Source organism: Castor canadensis, chromosome 8, assembly GCF_047511655.1.
Source record: "Castor canadensis chromosome 8, mCasCan1.hap1v2, whole genome shotgun sequence".
NCBI lineage: Eukaryota > Metazoa > Chordata > Mammalia > Rodentia > Castoridae > Castor > Castor canadensis.
This window is the reverse complement of record NC_133393.1, coordinates 154964600-154985653: the sequence shown is the minus strand read 5'-3', so window position 1 is coordinate 154985653 and position 21054 is coordinate 154964600. Positions and strand designations below refer to the sequence as shown.

At 57.3% G+C, this 21054-nt stretch overlaps 1 protein-coding gene across 15 annotated transcripts in view; it reads right to left on the bottom strand.

Annotated features, from left to right (window-relative positions):
• Positions 1-11975: 11975 nt before the first annotated feature.
• Positions 11976-21054, bottom strand: part of LOC141425863 (uncharacterized) — a 52981-nt gene continuing 43902 nt past the window's right edge. For 5 of the 15 annotated variants that reach the window (XR_012451038.1, XR_012451039.1, XR_012451037.1 and 2 more), the window contains exons 4-5: positions 15896-15949; positions 11976-15688 (exon numbers count right to left, since the gene is read on the bottom strand). The gene's annotated coding sequence lies outside the window, so the exon portion shown is untranslated. The remainder of the gene's footprint in view (positions 15689-15895; positions 15950-21054) is intronic. The other 10 variants (XM_074084694.1, XM_074084686.1, XM_074084689.1 and 7 more) reach the window with 9 other exon arrangements.

The window sequence follows — 21054 nt, the reverse complement described above, 5'->3', positions numbered from 1 at the left end:
GCCTCACAGTCTTCATGAGGCACTTGGGGTCAGATCACAAAGCCCCTCTCACAGCAGGCGCTCTCTGGAAGCTGAACACCTGTGCACTGATGTGGCAGTCATGGGACTTCTGGGTGCCAGGCTGGAGAAGTTCAAAGACTCAAGCCTCCTGTATCCCATGGGCCCACTCCTCCACAGGTGGAGCCATTTGGGTCAAGTCTTCCTGAACACCATCTCTCTCCCTGCCTGACCCCCATAAAACTGAGGCTGCCACCAGGTAAGCCAGCTGGAGCTACAAAGAGGGCTCCCAGCGTCCCCACTGGGTCAAAGGGGTAGGGATGGGCATGGGCACCCATGAGTAACCTCAGGTGGCCATAGGAAGTCTCAGGTTGTCACCAGAGGCGTGGGCAGTTTGGTGCCCAGCCCCCAGTGCCTGCCCTTGAGCCTGGACCCACCCACTCTGGATTCCGCCTGGAGGTGTCCTGGACCAGGCCTGTTCTCAAAGGGCTGCCCAGCTGTGAGGTGTGCCTGTGAGGAGGATGGGCTGGGTATAGCAGGGGGTGGGGGGGTTGGTGAGGATCAAGGCAAGGTGGACTCTAGCCTGACTTTGGGGAAGGTGGGAGGGACCAGTGTCTCATGCTCCAGCCCAATGGGGAAGAAATGGTGGAGATGAGCCAGTTGGAATGATGGGGCCAGGATGGGGTCCAGGCCTCCAGACAGGGGGTGATAGGGCTATGGCAGGGAACATCCATTCTGGAATGCTGGGCAATGCTAGTGGCCAGGTATGGCTGAGGCCTAGAGGGGACAATCAGCTGGTGATCAGCAAGAACCCTCACAGGGAAGCAGGACAGAGCCAGCAACACTGGGGACATTGAAGGAGGTGGCCCAGTTTTCCCTTTGGAAAGTCCCCTGCTGGCTCCAGCCCAATTCTGGAAGAGGTGGGGAGGCTGCTGGGCAAAAGCTGGGTGGGCGGGGGCGCTTTCCAGGAGGCAGAAGGGCCAGGCCTTCCCTGGTCAAGGGGAGGTGGGACTGAGGGGCAGACTGGGGGTCCTGCCTGGTGGTGTCAATAACCACAGGAAGGGACATCAAGGAAGTTCTCTGCTAGGGATGAGAGCTGCCCAAATCTTGGGGAGCTGTGATGGCCCCCGTGCCCTGGCTGCTGTCTGTTCCTGTGCAGGTGTTCCTGGTCTTTGTCATTCCCACTTGACCCTTCCCAGCTGAGGGGCCACTTTGGGCCACGCTGGTCCTTCCTGGGTCTCAGTGTCCTCCTCTGCCTAGTGAATGTTGTCCAGCTGGTCGACCAGGTGGGGATGAGGGGTAAGATTGGGGCAGGAAGTCCCGTGGTGGTCGGAGGCTTCCTGGAGGAGGGGTGGGTGCTGGGAGAGGATGTGGGACTGTGTGGGGTGGGGAGAGACAGGACGGCGGCAGACTAGCAAGGTCAGGGCAGGGAGAGGATGTGGACCCATTTCTGCCTGTGACTGAGAGGCCAAAACCTCTTCAGCTATCCCATGTGTCCTTGTCACTCATACCAGAGAGGGGGTAGTGGCTGGACATAGAGAGCTTGATCTGTGTGTCCCTCTGTCCCACAGGCCCTCGATCCTGCTGTGCCCTCTAACTCCTATTTATTTTTCAAAGCCCAGATGAAGTGTCACCTGACTTACTTGTCGGACAGCTGCTTCCTTAGTGTCAGCGCTATGCTAGGTGGGTGCTGTGCACAGGCGCACAAAAGAGAAGAGTTTAGCCAGGACCCACAGTGGGAACCTTCCCCACAGCACGAATCTCCCAGTTTTCCCCATGGCCCTCCCTTCTGTGTACTTGTGGTCTCACTGTCCAATTAGGATTGCTCTGAGACTTACCAGGTGTGTGGCTCAAAATGACAGCACTGTCTTTGAAAGTGGGGCTGAGAGTCATGGGGTTGGGCTCCTGAGCAGAGAGGAGCTGCCAGTGCCAGGCTCCAGCCTCCTTGGGTGGGTCACTGCCGGGTGCCCATGACCTTTCTCCTGGGGTGGTGACCAGCTCCCCTCCATTTCAAATGCCAGGACTTGGGGACATCTGGGTACAAGTGCATGGGCAAAGAGGAGAGACAATGACTAGCGAGGGTCCCTGTTGATGAGAGGTCACCCTCTGGGCTGAAGGAGGTGAGGCAGGGCATGGCTGTGCAACTTGCACCCCTGGGTGCTCCTGACAGGCATCTTCCAGGGTGCAGGAAGGTGTCCTACTATTAAGATGGGGAAAGAGATAACACAGGGAGTGGGGACAGGTGCCTTGATCTGGGAGGGCTTCAGACAGAGCCTGTTTGCAGTTAATGGTTCACAAAGGCTGGGGTGGAGGCCAGGCTCAGGTGACCAGAGAAGGGGCAACAGAAGGGCTGGTGTGAGCAGAGGCTACACACCTGCACTCTGGGGACAGGTGGCCCCCTCCTGTGGCTGGGTGGAGAAGGTCACCTTGTGAGCCCTCCTAGAGCTACAGATGATCAAACGGAGCAACCATTGGGTAATGGACCAAGTCCAAAGTCAGGGCCTGTTCTAGGAAGGACAGAGTTACCTTGGCCTTGACTTCTTCAGGACCACCTCTCCTTGGGCACTGACAGGGCATTGCATGCTATGCCCTGGACTAAGACTCTGCCCTGGGTGTCAAGATCTGCAGGAGCGACTGATCCTTCCAGCCTGGTCCCAAGCCCAGCTGCCACCATGCCCTCCAGGCTGTCGTGGTGCCAGGCCAGTCGCTGCCCATGGAGTGATCTCACCTGCAGGAACCCCCTGCTGCTCCCTGGAGCATGGGTCAGCCAGGATGAGCTGGCTCCTCATTGCCCTAAGCAAAAACTCTTCTAAGAGGTCTTCACAGTCTTGTACGCCTTGCCCTCACACCTGTTTGTCTTTGTAAGAACCCCACCAGAGTCATTCAGTGGGCCAGAGCTCAGCAGAAACACTATTCTCCCTGAGAACAGTGGCTCCACCGTGACCCTAAGCCTCTGCATTTGCTGTCTTTTCTACCTGGAAACTCTTCATCCACCGGCCTGCTTCACCTGATTCACAAATTCACAAAGTTCAGCTTTCACTGGAGACATCACCTGCTCCAAACCCTTTCTGTAATCCCCTGAAAAGGGGCTTTGAACTGAAATTAGCCCCAGTCGACTCTCAGGCTTCGCTTATCACACCTCTGACCACAACCTAATCCCTGAAAACAGGATTGCTCCCCGAACTGAACTCTGAGAAGCCAAGGGCAGAGAATACCTTTGTTCCTTTTAATTAATTAATTTATTTGTTAATTATTTATGTTGGTCCTGGGGCTTGAGCTAAGGGCCTCATACTTACTAGGCAGGCACTCCACCACTTGAACCACACCTTCAGCCCCTCCCTTTGTTCTTCTTTCTTTCTTCTTCTTCTTTTTTGTGCATGGGGGTTGGGGTTTGAACTTAGGGTTTCTCACTTGCAAAAGCAGACACTCCACCCCTTCAGTCACACCTCCAGTCCATCTTCCTCTGGTTATTTTGGAGATGGGGTCTCTTGAAGTATTGGCCCTGGCTGGCCTGGAACCGTGATTCTTCCAATCTCAGCCTCCCAAGTACCCAGGATTACATGCCTGAACCACGGCACCCGGCTCTAACCTGTGTTCTTAATCTCTCACCTACATTTCAGTATTGCATGAGATGAAGCACACATATTCACTCTATGAGAAAATGACAGGATGACATGATTTGAGAACATGGAAGGACTGTGACATCTGACTAGAGTCAGGGAAGTGGTCCATTTTACCTGGAGGACTCTGAGGACCAAGAGGATGTAGAAACAGCATTCTGGGTCAAATGAACAGCGTGAGCAAAGGCTCAGATGTGGGTTGAGCATGGAGACACTGAGGCTCAGAGAGGCAGAGGCTAATGTGGCCCAGTGCCACAGTGAGTGCAGGTAAACGTGGGGTCTGATCCCAGCCCAGCAAGGATAGGTGAGGGGGCAATGGTCCTCTCAGTTTGGATTCTGATGTCTTCTTTCTAAACCCCTCCTCCCATACCCCGTGATGGTAACCAGCTCACCTGTGGAAGGCTAAGGTGGGGGAGTAAAGGGACCCCTGTTTCCTACAGGTGTGGCCAATCTGGTGCTTAAACTGCCCCACGTCCATGCGCCACACCTCCTCACTTTTGATGGAGGCATCTTGGCCTCTGTACTTATGGAGAGTCACAAGGCCTCACCACGCACTGGGTGGAGGCCAAGGGCAGCGCCCATGCGGTCAGCCCTTTGCACATTTTCCTGGTGCAGGGCACCATCTGGTGGTCAAATCAGAAGCCACTGTGTCCTGGGTCACAGCTGAAAGCCTTTCCAGACCAAGTCCATGAGCACGGGGGAAAGTGAAGCTGCAGAGGGGTCAGGAGCGCCCTGGGTTCTTCAGGAAGATGGAGCACTAGGAACAGAAGCCAGGGATTCAGATGCCTGTCCAGCGCTGTTGGGCTAAGTGGTTAAAGAGACCTGGGGGAGACAGGGAGCCCTGGGCCCTGCCTTGGGAAAACTGAAGTCCCAGCTTTTCCTGGCCTGGGGCCGCCCTGGAAGTGGTCTGTCTGCTCACCCTGGCCAAGCTGTGGCCTAAAATCCCTGCTGTCTCCAGCACCTTCTCAGAGCCCACTTCTGGCCAAGATCTTTGCAGAGATACCTGCCTGGCCTTGACGATGAGTAGATGGTGCCCAGTTTGGGCTTCACACTTAGGAGTCAGGCTTTGTCCTGTCCCAAGACCCCGCTCACCAGGGAGGGAGACTCCACAAATAGACAAAGGCTTTTCCTGAGAACGTAAATGCCCAGGACTGCCTGTAAGTTACTGTCCTTGAGGTTCCCAGTCCTGTGCCCACCTCAGAGCCTCTCAGAATACTTCGGGCACTGTCCAACTCTGAGCCTGTTGCAGCACCCTGCAGGGCTGGGTGCTTGAATGCCTGGCTGCTGTGTCCTCTGCAGCTCCTGTGACTGCCTATGGGAAAATGGATTCCCATGAGGCAAGCACGTGGGGAACTTTCTGACCCCAAAAGGCCCAAGATAAGCAGGTCAGGTAGCCCAGGCTCTCCTTGGATGCACGAGGAGAGGGACACAGGAGCAAGAACCAGCTGAGTACACCTGGCTTCCTACCAGTGGGCCCAGGGGCAAAGGTTTTATCTCCAGCCCTCAAGGTCAACTCTTGGAACCTGTCACTTGTGGTGTGTCCCAAACCTTACCTGCTGCAGACTTCCCCAGTCTGTCTCCTCCATCTCAGTGAGTGTTTGCCTATCCACCCAGAGGTCATGCCAACCCTGTCCATCCCACCAGAGTAACTTCAAACTCCACACCATTGTCAGTTCTCTCTCTTGGTCACCACTGTGATCCTGCCATCTCTCAGGGCTCTGCCTGCATGGGATCCTCTGCCCTCATGGTGGCCAACGCAGAACTGTCCGACTAGGTTGAACAAAAGCCCCTGCGATGGCCCCCGCTCTGTGGGACAGCCACCAGTGTGACTTGAGAGCTGGGCTGGTATGGCCAAGCTTGCCTGGGAAGCTGTGAGTAAACCAGATCAAATGGGCCTTTTTCCTTCCTGCAGGCCTTGTCAGAGCCTTCAGTGGGCTCACCTCAGCATGACTCCAAGAGAAGACACTGTGGGCAGCAACCCTGTATATCTTTGGTTAGGAACCCTTTGAGCTCAAGAGCATCTCACAAGGGACAGCAGTCACCTCTGCAGCCTGGATCCCCAGGTTCCCAGGACTGCCTCCTGCTGCTGACCTGCCACAGACTCTCCTTCCAGTTCTCCATTATATACTCCACTAGGTACTCACTTTAACTCACCGTGTGCCAGGCAGGGGGCTACATGCAAGAGACCACAGTTCTGGGAACTCACAGCCAAATGGAAGGGCAGAGAGGGCAGGACCAACCACAGGTGCACACAGCACATCAGGTGAGGGTGGGCATGCTGGAGCTAGGAAGCAGTCCACAGCCAGGAGCGGCTGGTCTATCTGAGGGCTTGCATGTCCACCTGAAGACCATGTCAGCCTCAGACAAGGCTCTCTGAGACCCAGATGTGGCAGGACAAAATGAGACCTCCACGATCCCAGCTGGACACAGACAATAGTGTGAACATCATCCAAGCCCTGAAGTGTCCACTTCTGGGCAGCTGGGCTAACAGAGTGGCTGCAGCTGCGCTCACCACCCACAGCCTTGGCCTTGCCCTACAGATAGGTTGGTTGGTAGCCTGTCAAAACTTATCCTGCCTCCCAACAGCATGGCTCCAGAGCAGGGCCCCACCTGCTTAAACCCTCTTCCCACACCCACACTTTCTTTCCGAGGCACTCGGAAAGTTCCCACAGGATGCTCTTCCTCATTGTCAACAGCAGTGACCTCTGTTCCGCACAGGAGTGCGTGGGTGCCTTGGCCGGTTCACTTTGCCCGCACTGTGGAAACAGATCAAGGTCTGTCAGGGGAGCAAGCTCAGGTGCTGTTGGGCTGGGCGGGGGTCTGGGTCCTTTGTGGGGACCCCTGATTCCCTCCTGCTGAGCAGTGCTGGGTCTTTGTCTCCTCCCATGGGGTCTGTTTGCTTGGTTGCCTCTGGCTGACAATATTTGAGCCTGACACCTGGGGACCTCTTAGTACCTATGAGAACCAAGTCTCCTTATCTTCAACCTGGATATGGAAACCGGCCACAGAAAGGGTGAGGGGCTTACCCTGGGTCACAGCAGGTCTGCACCCTTCCACTGGGTGGGACTGTCATGCTGTGTTCCCTCTGCCACACCCGAAGCCCCTTGTTGGATGTCAGGGGCTACTGGGGTGAAATGCCTACAGGCCAGAGGTCCCAGCTGCTGGCTGGACTCAGCCTCCCCTCGCTGGGACATATGAGCCCCTGGCTGTGGTGCCTCTGTTTGGGGGTGACCATGGCTCATCTCTGCTCTACCAGAGGCTTGCAGGGTGCTCCCATAGTCTCAGCCCCTGTGGCCTGCTACTGCCTGGGCCACTCAGGGGTCGAGGGCTCTACTTTGGCCTCTGCAGACATGGCCTTGGCCCTCCTCCTTCCAGAACTGGTTACTTCTCCATGCTCTGCAGCCCATATTCTCTGAGCACACTGATACAGGGGAAGGGGCTCTGTCAACTGTTTAATACTCCCAAAAGGCACCTTCCATGGAGTCTCCTTCTCCTCCCTCAAGAACCTGGTCTCATCTCAGGGCCAGTTCCTGGTCTCCCGGGCCTGTGTTTGCTGTCCTCTTGGGACCTCTTGGAAGAAGGGTCTCCATGGCTGCTCCTACCCTCTCCCCCAGCATCAAACCGTGTTCCTTCCTTCTCTGAGCAGCCTTCCTGACCCATGCTGCAGGAACTCCCTCTTCCCTGCCCCAAATCCCTGGTTTCTTCCTCCTTTCCTCCCCATTTTGCCTCATTGTCCTTGCACCTTGGGTTTCCCAGGGCCCATGTGGGCTGACCCAGGCAATGGGCAGGAGCTAGAAGACAAGAGGCTAAGAGGAAGGGCAGTGGGGCTTGGTATGGTGACAGGCAGACAGACCCTGGGACATAGAGGGCAGAGGAGCTAGAGTCGGAGATGAGAGAAGAGGAGAAAGGCCTAGCCTGCTTCAGAAAGGCCACAGGAGGGCTGGTGGTTCTCACCATGTCTGAATCCACTGCAACCTGGGCCCTGGCTAGAGGCAAGCCAGACACTTAGGACCTGAAAAGGAAGAGAGGTGGGGACCAGACCTTCCAAGGTGGCCTTACTTCTTCAGCCCAAATTAAAGCTGAGGATAGTCACTTCCTTCTGGGAAGGCCAGACAGTGGTGTGCAGTGACCACCCTCGGGTACACAGCAGCAAGGGCCTAGGGCCTGGTGCACACCTCCCTACAGCACCTGCTCTCCTCAGACCTCAGGAGCTGAGAAGGCAGGTTAGCTACAGGTGCTGGGCGGACAGACCTGGCCACCCACACTGGTTCTACCGTGGCCTGCTCTTTGGCCTTGGGAAAGTTGCCCCACCTCAGTCCCCGTGTCTATGCAATGGACTCAGGATGGCAGCCCCCAGGGATTGTCACAAACACAGGCAGCCTACATTCCACAGGCTCTTTACTATCGTGCCAGCCCTCCCAATGGCCTGTGGCCTCCACTCTCACCCCCAGGGAAGTTACCCCACTTAACAGAGAAACCTAGGTGCCCAGTTAGACTCCCAGCAGCTGGGTGTTCCCAGGAGGCCATGGGGGCACTGAAGGGCTGGGAGGAGTGGGCAGTGGCTGGATGTATGAGTAATGAATTTACGTCAGCTGTAGCAAGCAGGGAGGCAGCATGGAGCGCCTGCCAGCCTCACTTGCTCTCAGGCTCAGCAACAGCAGGGGCTGTGATGGGCTCTGAGCCCTTGAGCAAGCCAGACCTGAAGGTTCTCTGCTTCCTGGTCTGCCTCAGGCTTCCAGCTTTCCCAGGTCTAACATGTGCTGCCTAGCTAGTACCACCTCCTCACCATCCAAGAGAAAGAGGCTAAGCTTAGAGGGTGGCAGTGACAAGCTACATTCCATTCACCCAGCTGTCACAGAGACTTCTTCAGCCCACCCCTTCCCTTCCAGGCCCTATGGTCTTCCCTGACCCCTGGTCCACTCAGTGCCAAGGGGTGGGCATGAGTCTGCCAGAGGGCCACACGCACAAGCGTGGCCCCTGCTCACCTCCTAGAGTCTGTCTGCCTCACCTGGCCTCTGGCCTCCCTTCTGGGCCCTGAGGCTCAGCCATATCGACCTACCTTTCAGGCTGCAGCCTCCCCATGTCCTTGGTCTGGTCACCCCCATCTTGAGTTCTCCAAACATCCCAGCCATTGCCCCTTGCCCCCTTTAGGATAGTCCCTTCCTAAAGGCCTCAGGCAGCACTGGGCACACGTGTGGGTCTGAATGCACCTCTCCTGGATGGGATGGCTTCTTCAGCTCCTCACAGCTGCTCCTTGTGGGGCCCTGACGGAGGGGTACAGGGGGCTGATGGTGCTGCTGGCTCACTAGGGGCAGGAGAGCCTGAATGCTGCCAGGCCTGGTCTCTGGGCTCAGATCCCTCCCCCATGACTCAGAAGGACAGCATGGGCAGCCTGTCAGGTGGCCGTGTGGCACCCAGAGCATGGAGCAGGGGGCAAGCTGGTGCCAGGCAGACTCAGGGACAGTGTGGACTGGAGCTCAGGCCCCATATGACCCTCCCCTGAGCTGTTGTGAATCCAAAGCTCCCATAGTCCAGAAGAGCATCCTCCTTCACAGCCAGGCATGGAGTTCAGTGTGGGTGGGACTTGGGGAGCACACTGTATGGTCGCCACATCCTTCCGTGGCCACATGGTGTCACTGTCGGGAAATGTACCGCTCAATGGCAGGGGTGGCCCAGAACGCTAAGCAGCCAGGGTCTCTCTGGCTGCCCAGAAGGGTGGTGGCTCAGTGGGATGAGGCAGGCCAAGGTGGCCCAGGTTGAAGAGGGGACCCACCTTCCAGGTAGGGCCCAGGAAACTTGGCCTTCCTGGGTCTTCCTTCCTAAAAAAACTCCAAATATATTTATGACTGGAGTAGTGTAAAGACAACTGCAATCCAGGCCAGATTCATGCGGTATACCACACAGGATATACGGTTATATGTATTCGCAAACGATAATACAAGTCATTATAGAATAAATTATGGCTACATTCACTACATACTGATCTATTCTGTACTGAAAGTGTGTATCTGTATTATTCATTACATATTGTAGATGTTCAATATTTTTATGCTCATCTTTTCCTTTTGTGTCTAAAGGAAGTGCAGAGAGGCCATTGGGAGGGCTCCAACTCTGGGCCCCTAGCTGACACACAGGCAGGCCCTGTGTGTGACCCTGAGAGACCCCTTAGCTGCTGCTGGCCTCTCTCCATTGTACTTGTTTTGCCCCAACCCTGGTGGCCCTAGATGGTGGCCCTGTTCCTCACTGTTGCCGACCCCAGGCTGCAGGGTTTGCTGGACCGGCTAGGCCATCCCTCCTGGGGGTCAAGGCCAATGTGCCCTTCTTGGACCTGAGGGCCCACACATGTCTAGAGGCTCCCAGTCTCTGATGAGCCCCTCTCCCCCCCAACCCTGTCCCCGGGAGCAGGGTCTGAGCAGTCCCTGGCTTCTGCATGCTTGGGCTACCACCTTGCTGGTCCTGGCCTGGATCTCCTCCCTGCATGGACCTGAGCTGGATTATCTTCACAGTTGCTAATCCACATGCCTGGTCGTGGTCCTGGCCTGCCAGGAGGACGAGTCCTGGGGCTTCCAGCCAGCAGCCCCACCCAGCTCACACCCAGCCTCACCTTCCACCACAACCAGGGCCCAGACTTGGCCAGGAGCCCTTTATATGGATCAGGCAGCAGGTGGCACCCAGTGCCTGGCTAGAAGCAGGACCTCCTGTCCACCTTCCCCTACCCATGTGAGTTGAGCATTGTCATCTGTGATGTCTTTGAGTCCTGATGCCTCCCTCTGAGGTGGGACTACTGTGGGTAAGATGGGAAAACAGGCTTAGCACGCTAGAGCACCTGAGTGAGCCTGAGGCCCCCAGAACTTCCTCATGCTGCTGATCAGCTGCTCTGCCCTCCCATGTCCTCATGTCTACCTGGTTGTGACATTCCTATCTCCAGTGACAGCTAGTTGGCAGGGGTGCTGGATATTAGGGAGGGACACAGTGTGGGCTGGGTGTCACCTCCTCCAGGGAGCTACCCTGACTGCAGGGATGGGTTCAGGGCTCCTCATAGCTCTCAGCCCCTGGGCTGCCCCACCATAGTTCTGACCCCAGCGGTGGCTGCTCTGTGTCCCTGGCTATGTCTCCACCAGGTCTCAAGCTCTGTAGGCAGAGACCAGCTCTGTACCCACATGGTGTAGATGTCAGGAGTAAAGGCTGCCTCCCTGGATGTTCACAGTCTTCTTGGACATATTGGGTTGGCTGTAGTGGACAGAGGTGGGGGATGAGGGTAGGGGTACCGGATGAGCAGATATGTAGGGAGGGAGTCTAGGTGAAGGTGAGCACAGGTCACAGAAATCGGCTCAGGGAAGGGCAGAGGGGCTGCCCAAGAGAGAGACCCTTGAGGCCTGGTAGAGGAGGTAGGAGGAACAGAAGTGAACTTCACAAGTGTTCAGACTTGGCTATCAACTGACCACAGGGTGAAGAGAGATGGATGGCCCCCATTTGTCATCCATTCAGGCTCCAGAGGACAACAGAGGGGGTGGTGGGCCATGTTCACTGCAAAACCCCCTCTGCTTCTCCAGCTGCCAGTTCTGCATAGCCACCAAGACTCAGCTCGGGCGGCCCCGCTTTGGGAAGCGCTCCTGCCACTTGGGGCTCCCTCAGCTCCAAGTCCAGCAATAGCTCTTTGGGGGTAGCCGGCTGGGTGTAGATGAGTGTTGGTTACTCAGGAGTGGTCATGCAAGGCTGGGGAGGGGAGCAGAGGCAGGCTAGGAGGGTTCCGGACGAAAGTTGGGGCCAAGGTGGCAGCCATCATGGTGAGAGGACCAGGATACCAGTGGGACACAGACAGGCAGGTGAGTGGAGAGCCAGGGCAGAGTGAGGTCCCTGCCATGCCAGTGTCCCTATAAGGGGAGCTCACAGCACTGGATATGATGTGGCCTCTGGCAGCTGCTCCCAGGAGGGCCTGGACTCCCAGGAGAAAGGCCACTATTCAGACGACGGCTGGCTCAAGGGTAGACAGCTACTGTCCTAAGAGCCAGAGGCGAAAGGACAGGTGACCTTGGGAGGCAGCACGGCCTGAGCTCTTAGCTGTTGACCCAGGTTCACAAGGGATCCACCATGGACGACTGCTCTGCTGGGGCTTGGGTCTCGCCCTCAGTACACTTGGCTCCAAGGTGATGTGCAGGGTGGAGGACGGGTTGGGGTCCCAGGTCCACAGTGGTCCCCAAAGGTATAGGGACAGGCGGGCCAGGGGCTGCCTTTGACAGGCAAGCAGCTCCCTGACCAGTGACCTCCATGCAGACACGACCACAGCTTGGTCAACACACTCCTGCCTCCTACCACCTAGTCCCTGGGTTTCTGGAATGAACGAGGGCCAATTGCAAATTCACATCAGAACAGCCTTTATTGACAGCCGAGCTCCTCCATGCTGCTTTCACCCACTCTGTGACTCAGATCCCGCGTGGCCTGCCAAGTGGGGCCTTCCGTGGCAGCGTGTCTCTGGGCCCCTCAGGGAAGGCAGTAGGTTGTATAGTTATCTTCTGAGGGCAACATCACTGCCCTGAAACCACACAACCTACTACCTCACCCCGCCGGCACCCACTTACCATGCGGGAGGCCCAGTCCCCTGTCCTGTGCCCATACCTGCCCCTGCCCAGGGTGCTCGGCTGCCAGAGCTGGAGGGCCGGGCAGGCACAATGAAGATAGCAGCTTGGCAGGAAGGGCTGGCCTGGGGGGTCTCCAGTCCCCATGCACAGTGGCCCACGCTGTCTAGATAAAGGTCATGCCAGCCAGGTACCCAGGCATGCTCAGGGAATGCTCCTCTTTTCCTGCTTGGGAAAGGTACCCTGGTCTCCCTTCCCTCTCCAGTCAGAGGTACAGCCACCGACCAGAAGTCTGACCCTGAGCTGGACAGGTGGGTGCATACTCTAGGTACCGGGATAAACATCTTTGGGGTGACATGCAAGGTTAACACTGTCCTGTGACCTTGGGCAAGTCTCAGGGGTCTCAGCCCTATGGCTTCATCTCCCAGTGCCCAGTGTTGGTGAAGGTACAGGCAAGACCCTCACTTGGAGAGCCTGTGCCTGATGTGGGCTAAGGGAGGAAGGCTGGGTCAGTGCCTCTCAGTGTGACATGGGGACAGAGGGCAGGGTCAACTCTAAGCCCTTCTTCTCTGGAGACGTCACACTGCACCTCCTTCAGTCCTCATGTGTCCCATATGAGGAAATGGAGACCAGTCAAGGGACCTGTCCAAGGTCAGTCATTGATCAGACTTCCTATTGTGCTGCAGCCACTGCCCGCCACCCTCCCCACCCTCCGCCATGCTCCCCATGCCATCCCCAGCCAGGGCTGGCACTCTGTCCCCCGCAGATATCACAGCCACTTCAGGAAAGACAGTAGATTGTATAGTTACCCCACAGCAGGGCAGAGCCCCAAACTATACAACCTACTACCTCACCCCAAAGGACCGTCAGTCTCAGCGCCGAGAAGGATGTCCTGGCTCCAGAGGCACCTCCTGGAGGGGGAAGGAGAGCTGGGGGAACACAGGGTGCTGAGTGCTGAGGGCACAGGGTTCTGGCAGGGGGTGGTATGGATGGCTTTCCCCTGGAGTGGCCTCTGGACTGTTGGAATCATCAGGACAGGAGGCTTGCAGGAAACCACCAACCAGGGAGGAGCAAAGGAGGGAGGGAAAGTCCCAGGTGGCTTTGTGGAAAACTGTCACAGGCAGCTTGATCACTATCCTTGAAAAGGAGTGGCCGCCATGTCCCCAAGGGGCTCCTCCTGCCTTAAGAGATCCTGAGGGAAGGTTGCTATCTGCCAAAGACCAACCAGGGGCCAGGGCACTTCAAGTGTCTACCTGGCTGAGGTCTGGCCTCCACCCACTTGGTGCTACCACCAGCAGCTCTCCTGGCACTGGGCAGTGGCCCCAGGCACGCGCTCTCCTCCCCCTGGAAGCCAGGGCCCCTCCTCATGGGTTCCAGTCCTGGTCCTGCCCCATAGGACGTTGCTAGTCAGCCTGAGCTGACCTCACTGTGGAAGAGACCACAGAGCAGTTTTTCCTCCCAAGAGGGAGCCTGGCTCCCCAGGGTAGGTGGCTGTCACCTCCTGAGGCCAGCAGGGACTGTGCTCAACCCAGAGCTCAGGGAGCCCACATCACAGCCTGGCAAGAAGGCTTTGATAAGGGAACAGATCTGGCTCTGGTCTTGGGCCTCACCTGCTTGTTGAAGTCAGGCCTCACTGAACACTGCTCACACCAGGGCTCAATGCAGTCAGCCTGGACACCTGCTAACTGCAGTCAGCACCATGGTCCTCACCTTCCTGGGGAACTATGGGGAAAAGCTGATGAGCAAGTGTACCGTTAACCTATCTTATAGGCGAGGAGACTGAGGCCCAGAGGGGTACCACGGCCATCTCAAGGTCCCACAGCTGATGAGAGGTGGAGCAGCTGGAACATTCTGCTTCCTGCCGATAGCTCTGAGCTCCCTGAGAGCTGCAAAGCAAGCTGTGGACTTGCAAACTCCACCCCAGATCTCCTTCCACAGCCCTCTAAGAAGGCTGGCTCCTCCAGGCAGGCACCAGGCTGGGCCGTGCCATCCAATCAGCCCTGGTGAGTCCAGAATCACCAGCCTCATTTCATAGTGAGGAAACTGAGGCACAAGAGACACTGAGCCTCTGGCCCTATGGAGCTTTTCTCTCAGCAGAAGAGTGGGGCTGTTTCCCTCAGGCTCTGTATTTCCCTTGCCCACTGTCAGGCAGGACTCACCCTATGTCCAGTGCCAAGAAGCAGCTGCTGCTGTCTGGCCAAGCCCTGGGCACCTGACACTGGCCTTCCCTCTTTCTTCCATTCCCTGAGCAAGTCCTTATGGGAAGATTATCAGGGCTTGTGCCCAGCACTGTCTACCCAGACCTGGGGACCGTGGAGCAGTCATCTTCCTGGGTCCAGTTCAGCTGGGTCCTCCCCTGTGCAGGCACTGGAGAGCCCCTGTTCCCATGAGGGCCCAGAAGGAAATCTGCATGACAGTCTCTGGGACTGTTCCCTGCCTCAAATCTGGACCCTTTGGTTGGTAGACTGAACCACTGTGTCCCTAAGGACCATCCAAACAGAGCCAGCAGGGCAGGGCAGGAGTTGGGAATGAGGGTCTGCTAGACCCCTACCAATGGTGATTGGTTCAGATACAAAGATTGAGGAGAATCTAGATACTGCCCAGAAACTGTGACTGTGACTAACCTTGTCACAGGAAAGACACTGGCCTCCTGCTGTCACCCCCTTATCTGTCTCCACCTGAACCCCTCAGAAGTCCCTTCAGGAAGGTGGGTCCCTCAAACCTGCTGGGTTCTGACCCTGGCTCAGCAGGTGAGGGCAGTTTGGGGCAGGACTGCCCAGCAGGTGGAGCTGGCTGTGACACCTGGATGCCTTCTGGCTATGCGAGCCTGGGTACATCTCACACCCTGTGGACCAGGGTTTTCACTGAGACATGGGGTCAGTGCAGCAGCTGACCCTCAGGATTCTGAGCAGCTGCCGGGCCACTCTAATAACAATCAGCTGGATGCCACTATCAGGCCCAGTAGCCTTGTCCTACAGTCGGACCTGACCATATTCTCCCACCTGGCTTTATTGTGCAACGCTGGCCATGAAAAACCCCAGTCTGTGGGAATGGGAGACAGACACGCTGGCCCACCTTGACCCCTTCCCTGTGCCCCAGCCCAGCCTGGGAGAAGCAAATGTGACTCTGTTTCTCTAATTTGGCCTTTCCTCTTATTCAACTCTAGACTTACCTGTATGGCATCTCAGGTTGGTCCTTAGTCCATAGCAGGTGGCCTGGGTGTATTAGGATCCCACTGGAGATAGGTGATGGAGGGGCAGAGAGAAGGAGGCTCCCTTAGGGACTCCTGTCCCCAGAGTGCCCTCACAGCTTGGTGAGCCCAGGGGATGGGCAGGTGCACACAACCATGAGCCTGGGACAGCTCACCTCTGCCATAAACTGCAAGGCACCGTGGCTCCATCAGGCAGTATCCAGACTGACGCAGAAAGCCAGAGAGAGCCTGCGGGACCAAAGGTTACCATGTCGCAGTGTACTGGGGATCGATGTGGTGGTCCCCTAGAAGTGGCAAGAAGACAGGGAGCTGTGTGACCTCAGGGGAGGCATGGCCTAGGCAAAGGTTGGCCATGGGAAGGGGCCTCGGAGCCTGAGAGTGGGACCTGGAGAGGGACAGCAGGAATATGGCTCTGACCATGGTCCTCCCCACCATAAAATCTCCCATGGCCCCTACTTTCCAGAGCAAGGATAGTAGGAGGCCCTGCTTACCACGAGCACGGCCAGCTGCAGACAGGAGCTCCCACTCCAGTACCACCTTTTGACCTGTTTGGTTTTAGAAACAAAAGCAACAAGTGTAGTTTCAGAAGAGACACAACCTCATCCCTGGGCTCCCACCTCCCTTCACAGAGGAGGATGGCAAGGTGCAGCTTCCCTGAGACTTGGGACAAGGGGAACCTGGACCCCTCCAAGAGCAGAGGCAGGGAAGGGGTTCCAAGGACCCAGCCCAAAGCAATCCACGAGGGCCTGCTTGAAGGATCGGATGGTCATCCCACCTCACTGTGGCCCATTCTGGTCACAGTGCTTGCCCAGGGCCAGCGCGAGGGTGGGAAGGCTGGTGAGATAAATCCCAGCAGGAAGGGACATGGGTGGCTGTGAAAGAGGAGCCTGACTGGACTGCTAGGGCTGAGCCTGGGCTGTATGATGTGGCATGGGACCCACCTGGGATCTGCCCAGCTCTGCCTGTCAAGCAGGTTGGTCCCTCTGAGCCTCAGTGTACCCATCTACTATTGGGGGTGAGAAGATAAGCCCATTTGGCTATTGAGGGTCTGGTGAGGACACAGTCCCCTCTCTCCTTGAGCACCAGTCCTGCGCATGCTCCCAGATGGCCAGGCCTTTCATCACTGACACCCTCTCTGTGGGCTTCCGCTCCTCCCCACCATGTCCCTGCCAGCCCTGGCTCCTCCTCCAACCTCCCAGAGCTGCAAAATGCCCAGGGCAAGCCTCCCCCCATCCTCCTTGGCCATCTGCCAGGCCCTCCCCACCTCCTGGCCTTTGCCCTGGCCTGTTCCTCTGCCAGGAGCTGCTGACCTGCTTTTCCTGCTCCTTTCCACAGGGCACCATTTTCTCCCCAGTGGGCTGGGCTCTGTCCAGGCCTTGCCTTCCAGGGCCCAGTCTCACATCATGGGGTGAGGCTGACTGGCAGGTGCCTGTCCTGGACATGCTCCCCTCACACCAAGCCCCCTGTGCTCCAGCAGCCAGCACAGACACTGTGGCCCCCATGGGCTCCCCCTATTGCACCGCCCACCTGGGGTCGGGTAGCTGTCCACACAGGATCCACAAGACTCTTCAGTCAACAACCCATTTTGGGGGTGGGGACAGGATTGCTGTTTCTGAGTCTGTGGCCGTCTGATGGGCCTCTTTTGAATGAGTAGGGAAAAGGCCTCAATTCTATCTCTGGGAGGGGCAGCACTGAGATTTATAGGGGCCACCTGCTCAACAGGCTGAGCATGACCACTGGCCTCAGGCCAGGGCAGACTGCAGAGACTTTCCGTTTCTCAGAGGGATGACAGGGAAGGGGTCCTGAGACAGACCCAAGGACCCTTCCCATCCATCCCTAAGGAAGGCTGGGCCGCAAGGGTGGAGAGTGCAGTGTGAATGACTTTCTGAGTACAGCCGACAGGGAACGAGCAGTCAGCAGACGCCCTGCCATCTGCCAGCTGCCACCTCCTGGGCCCTGTCCTGGCTCTGCAGTGTCTGCCCATGGGCAGGGTGCCGGGTGGAGCCAGGCTGGCCGGGACAGGTGCACGGGAGCCTTGGTGGGCAGGTGGTCCTTTCAGGGCTGGGCGGATGTCTGGAAGGAGTGATGCAGACAGACGGTGTCACCCCAAAGTCACCTCGGGCTTGGCTTGGGGCCACCAGGAGCCAGACCCCCCCAGGGCAATTCCCCCACCCTCAGTGGCCCTGATTAGGTTTCCTCCATAAAGCGGCCAGTGTTTCTGCTCAGCAGGCCATGCCAACAATGGAGTCTGGGAAAGTCAGGAGGGGTGGCATCCGGGGGGCTCAGGCGAGAGGCGGGTCTCCCTGCAAACACAGCTCATAAAGTTAACTACAAGACATGAGCACCGGGCAATCTGCGCTCTGACTGGGCCTGGGGCAGGGGGCCCAGAAGTGGGCCACACCCACTGTGCACCATTTTGGGTGGGACTAGGATGAACCAAGCAAGGCATGTTGAGGGATACCCAAAGCACAGTCATGGAGGCAGGAAATACCTTCTTCATGTGAAATTTAGAAAATCAACAATCAGGATTGGAAATAATGACACTTGAGCCAATGCAGCCCATTGCTCTAGTCTCAGGCTGGGCAGGACTGGGTTGCCCTCGTGGGTCTGTGTGCTGGTGCCCAGAGGCCTCAAAGTCCCCAAGAGTGCACCATGGAGACGTAGCGGATGCCTTGGACCCCGGGCCCTAGCTGCCTCCCCTGCACAGTGTGCAGTGAGGGGAGAGGTACCAGTTCCAGGGTTGCAGATGGCAGCGGGAAAGGCAAAGGATCCAAAGGGGAAAGGCAGGACACAGAGCCCCTCCTCCCCATGAGGCTCTCCGCCTGGTGTTTTAACTGCTAGGCAATAATTCAAACCTCCAAGTTGTGTACTTATCTGAAAACATTCTCAACTCAAGCACAGTCTGGGTCACAGACAGGGAGGGTGGGAAGGAACAGGTTGTATGGCAATGACCAAAGAACTACATCATCAACAATGACCCCGCATGAACCACCTACCTTTGGTGGCCCCCTTCCATCACCTCCCTTTGGGCTTGGTGCTTCTTTGGGGGACTTTTCTTGCCTGGGAAGCCTGGGCTCCCCGGAGGTTCCTGGCCTGGCCTGACAATGGGACATTGCTGGTCTGGGCAAGTGGGCAGGCAGGGGGCTTGCCACCATTCCATCCCCTTCTAAGTCTCCCTAGAGGGAGGGCAGGGCCTGTACAAACTTCATGTTGCATGATGAAATGTTCCATCTGGGAACCACAGGAGAAGAGTGTGGGCAAGGCCTGGGGTTGCATCCAGCAGGTTTCCTAGGTACAAGGTCTCAGAGCCTTCTGTCTACATGTGGCCTTCTCCCACCAGGACCCAACCCACAGCTTCACAGAGGATGTAGGGCCAAGCAGGGCCACCTGCCCATACTGCCCAGAGAACTGGCACCAATCCCCTTGAAGATAATCCATGTGGGCTCTTACCATGGGAATTGTGGGGATACCTGGCGAGTCCCAGCTCCCAGAGGGTGCCCTGCTCCTCCTGCCTTGGGAGGCCAGAGCACACTGTCTTCACAGTGGTGGCCCAGGGCTACTGAGGGCTTCACTGGGTCCCCTCGGACATGCAGTGTCTGACCCATGGGATGGTGGGAAGCCAAAGGGGCAAATGAGTGTAGTAAGAGGAGCAGGAAGCTGGGGAGAAGGCCCAGAGGGGCTCCCCACTGAGCTGAGGCTGCTGCATGGGTCCCAAGGGCCAGTAAGGCTGTGGTGGGTGAGAAGGAATGAGCTTACATGCCCAGCTTTGTACACTGCACAGCCTCGGTGGTCTGGGCCAGGGGACGCCCATCTGGAGGGCAGCCCAGGCTGTGGAGTTAAGAGTTGCCTTCTCTAGGAACTGCCCGGCTTGCTTCCTGAGAATGGGTGGAGGCTGCCCTAGGCCAGAGGCCTGACTGACCGCTGAGACCTCAGCATCTGGCATCATGCCAGGCAAGGCCCCCCAGCCTCTCTCCCCTCCGCAGGGTTCTCAGCCAGGCGAGAACCTCAGCAGGGGTATGAGGGGCGAGTTGGGGTCTGAGGGTACTGCTTCCTTCCCTGGAGTGCCTAAAACAAACTACCCTTGCTAAAGACTCCTCTGGAGCGTCTACTTTTACGCAGGAGCAGATAACATTTCTAGAACTGCCCGTGCTGGCCTTGCCACTGTCGATGATGCCCTCCAAAGGCATGGCTTTAGTGATGGTTCTCCTGGGCTCTGGTGTGCAGCCCCTCTGTCCACTTGGCTGGGGAAGCCTCTAGGGTGGTGGCGAGGGGCGGGCAGGACTGGGTGAAGGGCCAGGACTCCCAGGCCACCTTGCCAAGTGGCTGACTGTGCCAAGCCTGGGGTGGCTGTGGCCAAGGCCAAGCAGGCAGGGACCGGTGCTGGGTTCTGTCCAGGCTGCTCAGGGCAGGCAGTGGGCAGGGGTCTGCCTCCCTCCTCCCTTTCCCAAGGCCATTGCTCACCTCAGCTACAAAATGGCGGAGGGCTGTGGCAGCCATTTTGTGGAGCCTTAGAAGACAAAGCCCTGGAGGGTGGGGATCAGAGGGACTGCGGGGCAGGAAGGAGGAGGAGGAATGTCCGCTCTGGAAACAAGGCTCTGCCCTGCACTGAAGCTTGGAAGGGCGTGGCTAGAGAGAGTGGGTGAGCCGGGCCCTTTCCAGAACCTTCCTCCTGCTCAAATTTTGGCCGCATGGGATTTCCGATATGTTGTCTCTCCCTTCAAAGGGCCTGGGCGTTCCTGATGGACAGGGTGTCTGCCCAAGAGCATCAAGGATCTCCACCTTATAGTGGAGGCCACCGCTCAGCCAGCATGAGACCTCCTGGGCCTGGGCGCCTTCTGGATTAAAATCCTCCTCTGCCCTAGACTCTTGAAAGACATCTCTTCCTTTGCCCAGGTAGGGGTGGCCTCCATCCAGGGGCCTGAGCGCTGGCCTGTGCTCCAGGGACAGGCAGCTCCTCCCCAGCCAATGCTAAGAGGCCCAAGGCTCAGCTGGCAGGGCCAGTTGTACCATCAAGAGGCACAGTTGCCGCAGCAGCCATCAAGAAAATGCTGGGAGGACCTACTTCAGAGACATACCACTGCCCACTTCCCCACCTTCCACGGCTCTAGCCCCAGTGTGGCACTGGAGGCCTATATGGGTCAGACCCACCCTGACCCAGCCATACGCAACACCAGACACTTCCCAAACAAGTGGCCATCGTCCCTATAGGTTGTGCAAAGCATCCAGGGCAGATGCCACAGTTGTGACAACTCCTGGGTATGAACAACACAATGGCCTCTATCACTCAGGACTGCTCTTCAGCAAGGGGCGAATGGCCCTCATGACTTTGAGGATCCTGAGTTCAAATCCCCAACCATCCAACACTGCTGCAAACACACGAGCCAGTGCCTGAGCACATGTTCCCCTGGGCAGTCACGAGTGTTGTAAATACTTTGCGCCTGCGATGTGCCAGGCACCTCACACTGTGGCTTACTTGGTCCTCGTGACAACCCGTGTTCAGATGTGGGACTTGGTGGATAAGAAGGGGTCTCACAGATCTGTACGCCAGGATCCTTGGTCAAGAGCTGCCAAGCCCCTCAAGTATATGGTGCCACTTGGCCCTCAGGGAATTTCACCATCACAGCTTGTGGTCCTCTTTTCCCCACCCCTG